Raw genomic sequence first — 14,681 nt, 5'->3', positions numbered from 1 at the left:
ACTGTGCGAAGTTACCTTCTGCGAGATAAGCTCCCCCTCTGAGGGCCTCCAGCCTTTTCCTTTCCTGGGGAAATTCCAGTTTCCTGGGGTCCATTGTTTCCCTGGTCTCAGAGGCAAAGGGCGGAGCACCAGCGGCTCTTTAGACTATCTTCCTTGTTGCCAAGAGAGTTCCCTACAGGAACTACGAAACCCACGTTTACATTTTAGGAAATGTGGACCGGGAGCATGAGTGTGCGGAGCCCCACCGTGGGGTACACTGCAGAGCAACCGGTTAAATACAGCTATGCCAGCCACGCCATAGGACCTGTTTGCTTTCTCCTCACCTTCTGCTGTAGAAAGGACTCGCAAGCATGTCTGGGATTAGCTTCCATGCTGTTTGCCACAGTTTTCACTTTTCCATTTAGCTCATGCCTTAGCAGCCATCTTGTTCCAGGCAAGGAACAGCACTTGGCACAGAGCATGCGCAGCGCCACAAAGTGGTTTCCTAGGGGCCGTGCATTACCTTTCCACGTTAACTGTGAATCGGTGGAAATAAAGGTCTGAGAGAAAGGCTGAGGTGAGACTTCAGTGCAAAATCGCCTTCTCTCTGACTTCAGAGAACAATCGTGGAGAAGAAAGAGTGTTCTGCAAGCCACATCATAGGAGTCAAAGACCGAGGCTGCCTGGTTGGTACTCCAGGTTCCCAAGGGGACTGTAGAGACAGCTGTGGGCAGCTTCATAGACTACGAAGTCAAGAAAGTTCATCTATCCTGCTCACCGTTTCACCCACTCGCTAGCCCTGTGATTTTAGAAGTTACTTAGCTTCTCTAGGCGTTCACTTTGTCAGCTAATGTGTGGCCAGACTCCCTCATAGGTCTCTGTAGCTCAGAAGAGATTGTGAAGATGAGCGCGCTGTTGTGAACTGAAGTGTTCAACTGTCTTCACCCATACTGGCTCTCCTGACTGATTTATGTTTACAGACCTCTGTGATATGTCTGGGTGTGTGTGTGTGTGTGTGGGGGGGGGTGTTCCTAGAAGGCCTCGCTCCGATAGTTTGCTTGTCTGGGGTTTTAGAGATGCTGGAGACTCTCCTCACAAAATTGTCTGCCTGCCTGTGGCTTCCACTTTTTCTGCATCTGTAAAAATGAGTGTGTAATGTACCTTAAGGCCAGTAAGCAAAACCCACATCCCTTTATCTTAGTTCTGAGAAGAAAGTCAAATTACCAACTCCATGAGAAAGGAACCATCTTGCTGAAGTCTTTACCAGAGGTGCACAGTGGGCCTAACCTAGCAGTCACTCCAGTATTTCAAATGCAAATGCAACCAAGTCTGTCGGGGTTCAGTGAGTTGGACATAGAAGCAACAGTTTCTTTATAATCACCTGTGGGAAAGGTAGAGACAGAACAAGCCATGATATCCCAGCCTGACCTGGAGAAGTGCGGGAGGGGGGGAGAAGGGGGGGAAGGATACTGAAAACTGAAAAAAGATAGAAAAATAGAAAAAGAACCAAGGGTTAGGAAAGAAAGATAATGTCCCATTCAAGAGACGAAGAGGAGGGACAAAGACCTTATCAGATTGAGGCTTTTCTAACTATGGTTAGTAACATGTAGGAAGCATGTTCTCGTTCTGTGTAAGCAGTCACCGTCTCTGTCTCACACCAAGGAAACGGGACACAAAGGTGCTGAGCAGTTTTCTAGAAATGAACAGCTAGTGAGCATCCACCCAGAATCTGAGCCAGGTTGGTAGTTCGGCTCCAGCATCTTAACGACCTCAGCTATAGAGAACTATCTTTTATCCCATAAGGCCATTGTTAATCTCAAGTCACCTCTTGTGGAGTAAGTGGGAGAGGTGCATAGTCTACCATGAACCCTGCCTTCTCTGTTATCTTGAAAGGAAAAGAAAATAAGGAGGCACCTATAGCCATGACCCTAGATTCCTGCCTCTTACCTTTAGCTCCACACATGAACAAAGTCTGCATTATTTTATAAGTATTGACCAGAGCATCAAGGAATATAGACTGGGCTATTAATATAGACTTATGAATGACAGGTACAAGTTGTATTTGAACAATGTTTTACCATTTATAAAGTTTGTCCAAGTTAGTTTTCTCATTTGAATTTCCTAGTAGGTTAGGTAAAGAAAACAAAAGTATTTTTCCCCATCTTAAAAATAAGTGGAAACTCAGAAAGGACTCAAAGGAAGGGAAGTAGAAGCTATGTCAACCTAGATGACCTGGTGCTTAGAGCCAGATACTTTGCTTCCTTTGATCTAGGCATCTGTGTAGATGTACACACGTGTTCTCAGAACTTTTTACTTTCAGGGGCTGCACAGCTGTCTTGGTTATTAAGGACACTGCCTGTTCTTCTAGAGGACTCAGCTTTGATTCCCAGCACCCACACATTAGTGGCTCACAACTGTCTACAGTTCAAGTTTCTGGGGCTGCAATACTCTCATCTGGTCTCCAACGACACTGGGGTACATAGATGGCTCTTGTGCATACAGAATAAAGATGCGCATCAAGTAATGAATAAGTAACTTGGTTGAAAAACATCCATTTAAAATCCACTTTGCCAGGCATGTGGGTTTCTGTCCTGCTTTATCATATTTTCCGGGTTAAAAACTGGATAGTCTGGGAACTTATTGACACAGATTTGGGAACTTGACATTATTGCTACCAAGACTCTCTGAAAGAATGAGCTTTCCTACTCTGTTTATTTTGCACGCTTCTGTGATCAGTTCCCCTAGACCGTAAGGCTAGTTACTTTCTGCCTCTGCCGGAACCCTTGTGAAATTTCCCTGGTGAGGACTTCATATTAGTCATCATCCTCTGCTTGGGTTTTGGAAATGTCTCATGTCGTTCTCAATGGCACGAAAAGAAGAAATTCCTGCAGGGAATGCCCACAGTCCCATACAAACAAAAGACGCAATGGCTGTGGCCCAGTGACTAAGCCCCTCAAGGAGAGCTGAAGGGGAAACTGATGGACAGGATCCAGGGCTTCCTGTGAGCTTCCCAGTCTCTGCTTTTCATTCCTCTCCTAATTTCCCACAGTCATTTCTATAGGAGCCAGAAGACTCAACCTTAGAAAGCAGAAGTCTTCCCAGGAACAGAAAAGCACACTACACCACTTCAGGGTTAGAATCTTCTGAGTCCTTAACCTGTCTCTTTTCTCCCATCCTGTCATAAAATACTCATACTTACATTCTTTCTCATACCCACTGACCTATCACAGAAGAAATAAAAAAAATTCCCGGGGTCATAAGAGTCCCTCCTAAGTTAATTTCTTCTCAAGGACTTAATTGGTGTCAGGCGTGTTTGCATTGCAGTGGATAGCATCCAAGGAAACTCCCAGAGTGGTCAGGAAGTGCTGTTTCAGTGACTTAAAAATAAGACTAATTCAGGTTATTCACATTCATAATCTGCAGTGGTGCATACTTTATCTAGTAATGATCAAAAAAGATATTTCTTTGACACACAAGGTCTCTTTGTAACCCAACACCAGTTATTTGAGATATCTCCTCCTGGTTCTCTCACTTGTAAAACACAAAGAAAGAAAGGAAGGGAAGGAAGGAACGAAGGAAGAAAGGACGAAAAGAAAAAAACAACTCTGGTCCTGACATGTCGTATTTATTACCTGAAAGGAAGACAACCAAGTTCTTACGTATGAAGCTGTATGGTGTTTGTTGTGAGTTGTAAAGTTACCATGGCTCATCATGTACAGAGCATTCAGGGCATGCGTCTCAGCAACGGAAACAGTGTGAAATGCAGTATTGCCTACATTTTGGACCACACAGCAAACTGAAGAAAGATCAGAAGAAAATTTCCAGAAGGCACAAAAGAACCTGGAGGTTCACAGTCTGAGGAACAGCAGCTGCCTTAAGTGCTTCTGAGAGTACTTGACGGAGAGCCCCATTTTCACTGTGAAGTTGATGTACAGCATTCTACATAAATCCTTCAAGGGAGCCATGTAGGAATCCTGCAGCAGGCATTGGTGGGAGATCTTTGGAGGAAAAGATGGGCAGGAAATGAATATGCTGAGAAGAAAGAAAAATAGCTTTAAGCAAAACTTTTCTTTGTAACTTTTATGTCTCTGTGGTAAGCAAGATAATGAAAGGAAACCCCTGTCTGTACTCAGCCTTGTGCCTGGCAGAATAAAGGGACTGTGAGATCACTTCCCTGCCAAAGTCTGTCCCCAAAAGTCGCTTCATGGTGAGAGCATCCTGCAAAATCCCATGGCCCACGGTGAGAAGAGCATACTGCAGCAATCCCATGACCCACAGTCCCATGACCCACGGTGAGAAGGACATACTGCAGCAATCCCATGACCACAGTGAGAAGGACATACTGCAGCAATCCCATGACCACAGTGAGAAGGACATACTGCAGCAATCCCATGACCCACAGTCCCATGACCCACGGTGAGAAGGACACACAGCAGCAATTCCATGACCCACAGTGAGAAGAACATACTGCAACAATCCCATGACCCACAGTCCCATGACCCACGGTGAGAAGGACATACTGCAGCAATCCCATGACCACAGTGAGAAGGACATACTGCAGCAATCCCATGACCCACGGTGAGAAGGACATACTGCAGCAATCCCATGACCCACGGTGAGAAGGACATACTGCAGCAATCCCATGACCCACAGTGAGAAGGACATACTGCAGCAATCCCATGACCCACGGTGAGAAGGACATACTGCAGCAATCCCATGACCACAGTGAGAAGGACATACTGCAGCAATCCCATGACCCACGGTGAGAAGGACATACTGCAGCAATCCCATGACCCACGGTGAGAAGGACATACTGCAGCAATCCCATGACCCACAGTGAGAAGGACATACTGCAGCAATCCCATGACCCACGGTGAGAAGGACATACTGCAGCAATCCCATGACCCACAGTGAGAAGAACATACTGCAGCAATCCCATGACCCACAGTCCCATGACCCACAGTAGGAAGAACATACTGCAGCAATCCCATGATGGTGAGAAGGACATACTGCAGCAATCCCATGACCCACAGTGAGAAGGAGCCGAGAGACACAAACACAAGACATGAGAGTCCTTGATGGGCAGACAAGCCAGTCCTGACCTCAGAAAGTCCCACAGATGTTCTTCCTGTGTAGTGCAGGTAAAAGCTGCAGAAGCCCAGTGTGAGAGACTCTCTTCGTGGTTCTTCTCTATGTTAGGATATGGAGAACATTCACAAAAGCTCATTGTTCTACTAAGTATCACTGAAACACACACACAGATACACACAGATTTAGACACATTCACATACACATATATACAGCCATATGCATATATATATATATATACATTCACATGCATATGCATAAATTCACATACCCACATATACACATATATATTCATGCACACATACAAATACATTCACATACACATATATGCACATATACTTACATTCACACACATGCATAAATACATATACATATTTATTTATACATATATATTCACATACACATTCATATACACATGTATGAATGCATATGAAACCACACATACTTATACAACATACACCTATATGCACACACATGTGCAAACACATGCTTGGTCATGCATGCACACATGTGGCTGAGTCACATATACACATGTACATACACAGAGGGAATGAAGGGATGCACAAAACATGTGCTGTAGATGTGTAAGCTTTGGCAGATTTGGTGCAGGGCACTTATCACCTGGTTACCTGGCTTCGTTAACATGAAAGAATGACGTTGTTATTGTCTTCCACAAAGTTCATGCTGGGGAACTGGGCACCCAAGTTAGAAAATGCAAAAGGAAGTCTCATAATGTATTAAGTAAGTTTATGATTTTGTGTTAGCAGCATTGATTGATCACCATCCTCAAACACACAATGGGCTGCAGCCCAGAACATCTTGGAAAGTCTAACTTGTTATCTTAAGAATTCCTTTAAACTTTGAGTTTTAGAAATAACTCACTTTCAAGGATTCATATTGTTGTACAAACAATAAATCAAAAACATAATTCCTATAAACATTCAGGCATTAGTTAGAACTATAAATGCATCTAAATGGTAAAGGAAGCTCACAAGTTGAGTAGATCAGGTTTTCTCAGGAACGTGGCAGGGCAGGTCGATTTCTGGCCATGGAAAGACACCAGATCCTCATCCCTAGAACCCATGTTACTCAACTAATCAAAAGGAACATGGCCTGCAGAAATTACTCTAGATTACCCAGATGGACTTAAGTTCTAATCAGAATTGTCCATGTGAGAGGGAGACAGGGGGCAGACATGTAGCTCAGTAGAGAACACTTGTCTGACATGTATGAGGCCCTGATTTTGATCTTCAGCATCACAGACAGGATGAAAAGAAGGAACAAAGGAAGGAGGATTAGGAGGTGGAAGTAAGGAGGGGAGGGAAGGAGGGAGGGAAGAAAGAAAGGAGGGTAATACAAACACACAGAAGGGATTATGGAGGGATGCGCCAGTCACTAGAAGCTGGAAGAAGACGTTGCTATTCAAGGTAGACTTCAGTCTGCTATCTCAACTGTGAGAATGAATTCTGTTTTTTTTTTTTTTTTTTTTTTTTTTAAACTACAGCACAAGAAATGAATATGATTCCTATTACTTTAAGCAAGAAACAACAAAAATATGTCCCTTGTGTTGCAGAATGCTTTAAACATTACATGATTTCTTAATCTTATTTTTTATTTTCTTGGATTCTTAGTAAAATATTTCCCTTGCATTTTAGTAGTTGCACCATCTCAAGTATAAAAGATTCTTGGGTCAGAATATGGGGTTGACCAGATGTCTTTGTAGACTCCTGGGATTTGGATGCTTGGGTCAAACAATCCAGATCTGATAATACTTATCCTTGATGTATAATACACCAGGATCATGGAAACAGACAAGAAGCCAATGTCCAGTGATTGAGGTCAGATACCCACTTGCCTGTTATCATTTGGGAAAATAACTTTTCTCATTGCCTTGAACACACAATTGATAGAAATCAAATTAAGAAAGGATAATTTGGTTTCTCTTATGACTGGCACAGTCCATTGGCAGAGAGAGCATGGGAGAGTTCATAGAGGCAGGAGCATGCAGCTTCAACCCTTACATAAGGAGAGAGAGAGAGAGAGAGAGAGAGAGAGAGAGAGAGAGAGAGAGAGAGAGAGAGAGAGAGAGAGAGAGGTACTATTGATCAGGTGACTTTGAACTTTTACTCTCCTTATTCATGAGGTGGTGCCATCCACATTCAGGGTGGGCCTTCTATCCACATTTAAGCTTCTCTGGGAAGATACTCCTACAATTGTATCTTCACAGTAATTACAAGTCCAGCCAAGGGGACCATGAAGATTTACCATCACAACACGTGCCATTGTCCTATAGCTATAAATATGAAGGTGCTCTAGCATTCTCACCAACTGGGAGATCTTTGTGGTCTCTGAGGGCTTTGATCCTCATTCCTTGTTAAGGGTTAAACATAAAGTCTGTCCTGAAAGCCTCCCATGTGTAAGGCTGTTGCCAGACAAGAAGCTTTGGAGACATTGGGTCATGAGAGATCTAATTTCATCAAAGGACTGTAGGAGGAGACATCTGGATAGAGGCAGCAGTCACTGGAGGGATGCCCTTGAAAGGCATCTTTCTGCCTTATCCCTGGACCCATCCTTCCTGTCTGCCTTCTGTCATGATGCAAACATCTTTCTTCCACCATCTTTCTGCCTCACTCTAGGCCTAACATCAGTAGTCTACGGACAGAAACATCTGAAGCAGAAGGCCAAAAGAAATCACTTCTCCTTTTAATTTGTCATTTGCCTTTTTAATCAAAAATATCCTGTCACTCTGTCCCCAACATTCAAGACAGACGGAAGGTCGATCAGGAATTCTGCATAGTAAGTTCAAGGCCAGCCTGGGCTGCATGAGATCCTATCTCAAATAGTAAAACCCAAGCAAAGACAACTATGACAATAATAAAACTATCTTGTCCTCAAAGCCTAATACACTCACTTTCTGCACCTGAATCTTTGTGTAAAAATGGATCCATTCACCTACTGCAGCAAGCTCTCTCTGTTCCCTAAAGAGCTGTTCTTAAATTGGCGCTTTGCAAAATCTTTGGTACCATAAAATTAAAAGAAAAAAAATTAAATGTCTCTGACATGTCTATACTAAGTGGGGTTGAAAAATAATGAGATTTAAAAAAAAATGCTTCTGTGATTGTTCTAGTGTTACAAGAATTACACTGGGAACAATTATTGGAAATTAACAATCATGGTTTAGATAGACGTACTTCCTTCTCTGGTGGTCACAGTTTCTACTGAACCCTCCTGACAGGGAATCCATCACCCTCTCTTTCTCTCATCTGCCTGCTCACATGAGATTCTGCATCCTGCAGCACCTCCCAAGGATGATACTGAACCTTCAGCCTCTGGCTTGGTGTGTCTTCATAGGACAGACAGAGGTGCTTCCTGGAAACTGGCTGCTATTTGGAGGTTAGAAGAAGTTCAGGGGGTTCCCTATCAGTTGTACCCTATGTGTACCATGCAGGTCATCTGGAAAGCCCCTCTCTGAGAAGCACCTTAGGTCTTTAAAACAAGTAATTCTGCTTCAGCCCTGACAGAACCTGGACATTTCAGAGCTGAAAGGAACAGACCTCAGTGACCCAAGGAAAACAAACAGGGGTGGAGGTGCAGATACATTAACCCATTGTAAACAGAGTGCACACACACACACACACACACACACACACACACACGTTTTTTCCTATAGAAATAAGATCAATAAGGGAAATGAGAGTGTGAGTTAAATATAAAAGTAGATGTTTTTAAAAAGTAAATACTTGGCAACCTTTCTTTGACCACCTAACAATTTTTTTTTTTTTTTTTGGTCCTTCAAATGTATTGTTTTGACTCACATGGAGTTTTCTCATCAATACGTCTAAAGCTTACCAAATTTAGAATAAAGTCATTTGAAAAATATTATCAGTGTTTACCATTTCTATCATTGCCAGACCTGCATGTGGTCTCTGTAAGATGAGGCATTTAAAATAAGGTAAATTTTTTTAAATTATTGTATTTATATTGTTGTAAGTAACAGAAATATAGTGTCAAAATCATTGCTGCTTACTGTACTTAGGGCCTTGGAACCCCAGAGTGGGTGTGGGATATAACAGGCCCATAGGGGCCTCTCTTAGCCTCTCATGAACAAAGGAGAGAGAAGCGCTGTCTTAGTGAGGATTTTACTGCTGTGAGGAGACCCCACAACCAAGGCAATTCTTATAAAGGACATTTAATTGGGGCTGACTTTCAGGTTGTTCAGTAAACTATCATCAAGGCAGGAGCATGGCAGCATCTGAGCAGGCATGGTGCAGGCAGAGCAGAGAGTTCAGCATCTTCATCTGAAGCTGCTAGTGAGACTGACTTCCAGGTTACTAGAATGAGAAACACATAAGCCACTCCCACAGTGACACACCTACTCCTACAGGGCCACACCTCCTAATAGTGCCATGCCCTAATTTGAGCATATTCCAGCTGTCACAAGGACCCTGAGCCAGAATGCTGGCTCGAGTCCCAAGTCAACTGTACTGAGATTTTTGTGTCCTTGTTGTGCTAGAGCCAACCAGGGTTAACAGAAGAAATATATATCTGGTTTAAAAAGCCATCAGAATGCCTTCTCGATCATGTTAGAGAACAATTTCAGTGCTATTGGAAGATCAAGATTTTTTTAAATCTCCTAAAAGGGATATTTGAATTCTGTGATTTAAAAAAAAAAATGCAAAGAAAGAAATTAAACGCAAAGCCCCATGTCACATTTTGCAGGTACAAATGAGTTTAGTCAACATAGCTCTGCACCAAGCAAGGGGTATGCATGTTAAGGTCTCAAAGGAGTAAAAATGGGGGGAAATGAGAAAAAAGAAAATCACTCTCCAGGGATTCAGATAATGAAACGCTCTGAACGAGGGCGCCTTGCATGTCACTTCTGTCATTGCTTGATCCTAAAATGCATCTACACCTACACATGTCCTCTCAGACCCAAGTCTTAATCCCTTGTTTCCTAGTTGGTGGCACCATTTTGGGAAGGCTGTGGAATGTGTTGAAGAAGGATGTGGAGCTAGACTAGTAAAAGCAGGTCAGTAGGGCAGGGCCTTTGGGGGTTAGACGGTTTGACCTAAACTCAGGCTATCAAAGCCGGAGTCGTCTCATTGGCCCGACAATTTCATTCATAAAGAAAACTCCAAAATGTTTAACTCACCGTCAACCGATTGCCTTCTTGACCTTTAGCAAAAGTTAACAAACAAAAATGTCACAAGACAAAAAGGAAAAAGCAGGCGTGGAAAAAATCGTTATAATTCCTGATAAGAACAGCTCAAGCACATGCCAACAGCAGCACGGTTGCGGGCGTAGCAGGAGCCACAACAGGAGAATAATACACTCTCAAAGGGACATACATGCAAGACTGTGGTGGGACACTGCAGCTGGACTTGCTCTGCAGGAAGAGCTGTAAGGCGAGCCCAGCGATGGTGTCTGCTGCCCCAAGTCCTTCCCTGTATTATGTTTCTACAAGGTTTAGGACAAGCCCATAAATAATGTCCCAAAGAGGCCTTGAAACAACCACATTGTGTCTCTGGAGGGCAGCATCCTAATCTCACCAAGCTGTTGGGATCCTGACCGGAGGAAGAGAAAGGGTGTCTAACCCTTGGGGAACAACCGGAACAGAGGGACCTATTCCAGAAGATAGCGAAGGCCCTAATAATCAGGTCGTGGGCAAGAGTGAAGATGACTTAGATTAGATATTTACGTCTCATGTCTTGTTACATCAGCGCTTTGTCCTGAAAGATGACAGTGCTGGCCGTTCCTTTCTGTGGACGTAAGGGTAGCAGAGAAGAATGAGGCATAACCGGCGGCCTCACCCTTTCCTCCGGTTTCCATGACATACCGTCTCCTCTGATCCCAGGATGCACCGCTGGTGGGGCTGCCGCAGTCACAGCATGAGGTGCTTGGAGTTAGACAGCAGTTTCTCCGTTTCTCACATTTGTCATTTCCACCTTTTTTTCCACCTGCATGGCGTGGCTTCTGATTATGCTGGGGCGTGCGGGAAAGGCACGTCCTTGCTACTCTTTCCCAGAACACTGCAGCTTAAATGTTTCGTTCTCACTGTGCTCACACACGAACTACATAAAACACGCGTTTGAAGGGGCTGAGCTTAAGCACACACGGAGGTCACGTTCTGAGAAGGGAGACCAAGCCTACAGGGGCTAAGGTTGTGTGTGCAGCTCCCAGGAGAGGAGTTTGAAAATTAGAACCAAAACCAAAATAAGCCAAGACGTCGGATGAAGGCTGTTCTAAGGGGGAGTGAGAAGCCAGCTATTCCAGGGGAACAGGAGACCAGGAGTTGGAGAGCAGCCACGCAGGCACATCAGAACTACCTCCAGCCTGATCCTTGGCACAGGGAGATCAGCAAGTCTGTTTCCTGGTTCAGGTGACCCTGCTGTGGGCCAGGACAGGAAGTCCCAGATGGCTACAGCTGGCAGAAAACTTAAAACCCCAAAATTCCCCCAGGCTATCTACCTGACAAGTCTTGATGAAACTCAAATGTACCACACTAAGATTTAAAATAACTCAGGACTTATTCTTGCTTTTTCTAGCCAGTGGAAAATAATTTCTAAGCTAATAAATAAATCTTAAATTGGGCATTGTGGCTTGTAACTATAATCCCAACAGGCAAAAGGCTGCTCAATATAGCTCAATACAACTCCTCATAACTCAACAGTAGATATTTGTCACTGGTGTACTAGACACTGGGTTTCCTAGCAAGCACACACCGAGCAAACCAAATAACACCAAAAAAAAAAAAAAAAAAAAAAAAAGAAGAAGAAGAAAAGAAAGAAAAAAAGAAAAGAAAATGCACAGTATTTTTCTTACAAGTAAGTGAATTTAGATACAATTTTTCAGAACTCAACACACTGGTACACTGTTAATCCCAAAGAATACAACTTTATTTCCTGTCTGTTCAGCTTTACCATGGGAGACTGAGCCTACCGTTGTTAATCATTTTGAAAGAGGGTGCTGTAATTCACCAAGCTTATCAAGAACATCCATCCTTTTTCTACGTGTCAGTCACTAGGCCATCTCTTATTTTTATTCGCATTTATCTTAAGTTTTGTTGCATATATGTATCTGTGTGTGTTTCACATGCATGTGTGTGTGTGCCAAAGGCTAGAAGAGGATGCCAGATCCCCTAGAGCTAGACCCACCAAATGTGCTGCTGGAAAGAGAACTTGGGTCCTCCAGAAGAGCAGTAAGCTCTCTTAATCACTGAGCCGTCAACCTCCCAGTCCCATGACTAGCCTCTTCATGAAATGAAGCTAAATGGTGAAAGCAGGCTGCATCTCATTCAGCTTCCTGTAGCTTTTCTCTCTCTTGTGTGTATACATGTCTCTTGTGTGTACACGTGTGCATGGTGAGATAAGCAGGTATGCTAAGGTGTGATATAGGATATCTTCCTTGCTGTAAGTTGTTACTAAGAGGACAAAAAAAAATATCAGTTAGATCTTTGAAACATATGAGAAATACATTGTGTTATGGCTTGAATACATTGACCCGAAGTGCCGATGAATTGATTTTATTCAGAAATGGAGTGTTTGAAGACCACGTATTGATACACTAAGCAACAATTTAAACGAAACACACACTTCAAATTTGCTTGTGTGTGATTTGTTCTGGAAGAAACACTATACAATACATAGACATGTACCCAGCTGAACCAAAATATGTAGGAAAATGAATATTCACAGATTATACCTCAGATATTTGCCTGTGACCCCAGTTTTCTGTATGGTATAAGCCATACATAAGCTCATGTCTGTCATGAGAGCCTTTTTCCTGGTTTCAGAATAATTTTTGAACTCTTTACATTAACTCCTAACCTCAATACTAATTCATAATAAATTATTATACTTTTTAAAAAAAATCATCAAATTTTAACTCTCTAGTATGCTCTCTCTCTCTCTCTCTCTCTCTCTCTCTCTCTCTCTGTGCATGTGCGTGCATGCACTTGTGAGTGTATTAGTTAACTTTAACTGTCAACTTGTCACAGCCTAGAATCACATGAAAAGAAGCTCTTCATTTAAAATTAGTCTTTCTCAGGTTGGCCTGTGGGCATGTCTGTAGGGGATTGTCTTAGCTGTTCCTTGATGTAGGGTAGGAAGGTAGGTAGGTGGTAGCATCCCTAGGTAGGTGGTCTTTAGCTGTATAAAGAGCTAGCTGAGCATGGCCCTCTTAGTAAGCTAACAAGAGACATTCCTCTGTGGTTTCTGCTCTACTCTCTTGGCCTTGAGTGGGTTCCCTGGTCAAATCCTCAAACTCATGCCCTGATTGTCTTCAATGATGAATTATGATCTAGACATAGAAAACAAAATAAAGCCTTGCTTCCAGCCAGAATGTTTCATCACAACAGTGGGGAAGCCAGAGCAGTATAAAACTCTGCTACTATTTTCACTGCATTGAGTTTCTATCACTTTTTAAAAATAAAAATGTAACATTAATATTTTTAGACCCACACTCCAACCATATTTATTTATCTAGTTTAGATCCAAGATCTTACTTTATTACCCAGGCTAGTCTTCCCAATATCTGAGTCTACAGGCATAATACCTCTGTGCTTGGCCTCTCAGTCACAATTTTTCCAGTAAGCCCTGGGTTGTCATTGTATAGTACAGTTGCTGTTCTGTGTACTTTGCACAGTAAGGCAATTTCCAGGACTAGTATGTTCAGTGAGAGCAGAACTGTGGTTATGGTATCTCACAGCTGGGGCTGTGAGTGGCTGAATGTAGACATGTAAGAGGCCAAAAGCTGAACCCGAAGAATGCTTGCAGTAGTAGATGGTGGTAGGAAGAGAAAGCCCAGGAGTGTGGTGTTCAGGAGGGAACTCAAGCTAAGCAAAGGAAGCATGTCAAGAGAGGCCCAAGCATATGCCAGTAGTCTCTCGTGGATCAGAAAGCAGGCAAGTCGCTGGGAATTAGCCACTGAGAGCAGTTGTGGGTATCCTGAGTATAGGCTGGTAGAGTATCCATAGTGAGACATTGGGAAGGGCTTAGCAGACAAAAGACAGGATAGACTGTCTTTAATGTCTGGTTGACTGTTTCGATTTCTAACATGGAATTACTATCCCAATTTTGTCCTAATTCTGAGGATGATTATCAGGTTTGGCTGAGAGATCCCCTTAGCATGGTTCTTCATGAAACATCAGCTGGTTAGTCAAACAAATGTTGATATTAATATTTCATGACATTTTATGTTAAAATATTTTACAATGAAATTTGGTTTTGAAGTTGAGAAGGTAAGATAGAAACAAATTCAGTAAACAAATAAACAGCCTGTGGTGACAGAAGCTGAGATAGTTTGGAGTCAAGGTGCCCAGGAAGAGAAAGACTTAGAGTAAACCAAAGGCAAATAATGGAAATATTCTTCATGCACTTTCAATACACTCCTGAGCCGTGTATGTTGCCATGTGGAGAGACACTTGCCTAATCCTGATCGCCAACCTCAAGCACAAATTCCTCCTGCCAACTTACAGATGAGAGGGCTGATGCTCCAGGGGAGGCTCATTGTTTAGCAGAAAAACACCAGCACGTAGGACATCTGCAGGCAGCCCAGACAGGTTTGTCTCCTGTGGCCATGCTCGGAGACACAGAGCAGAAAGAAGGGCGGTGTGT

This window comes from Micromys minutus (genome assembly GCF_963924665.1).
Source record: "Micromys minutus genome assembly, chromosome: 30".
Taxonomy (NCBI): Eukaryota; Metazoa; Chordata; class Mammalia; order Rodentia; family Muridae; genus Micromys; species Micromys minutus.
This window is presented reverse-complemented; position numbering follows the sequence as displayed.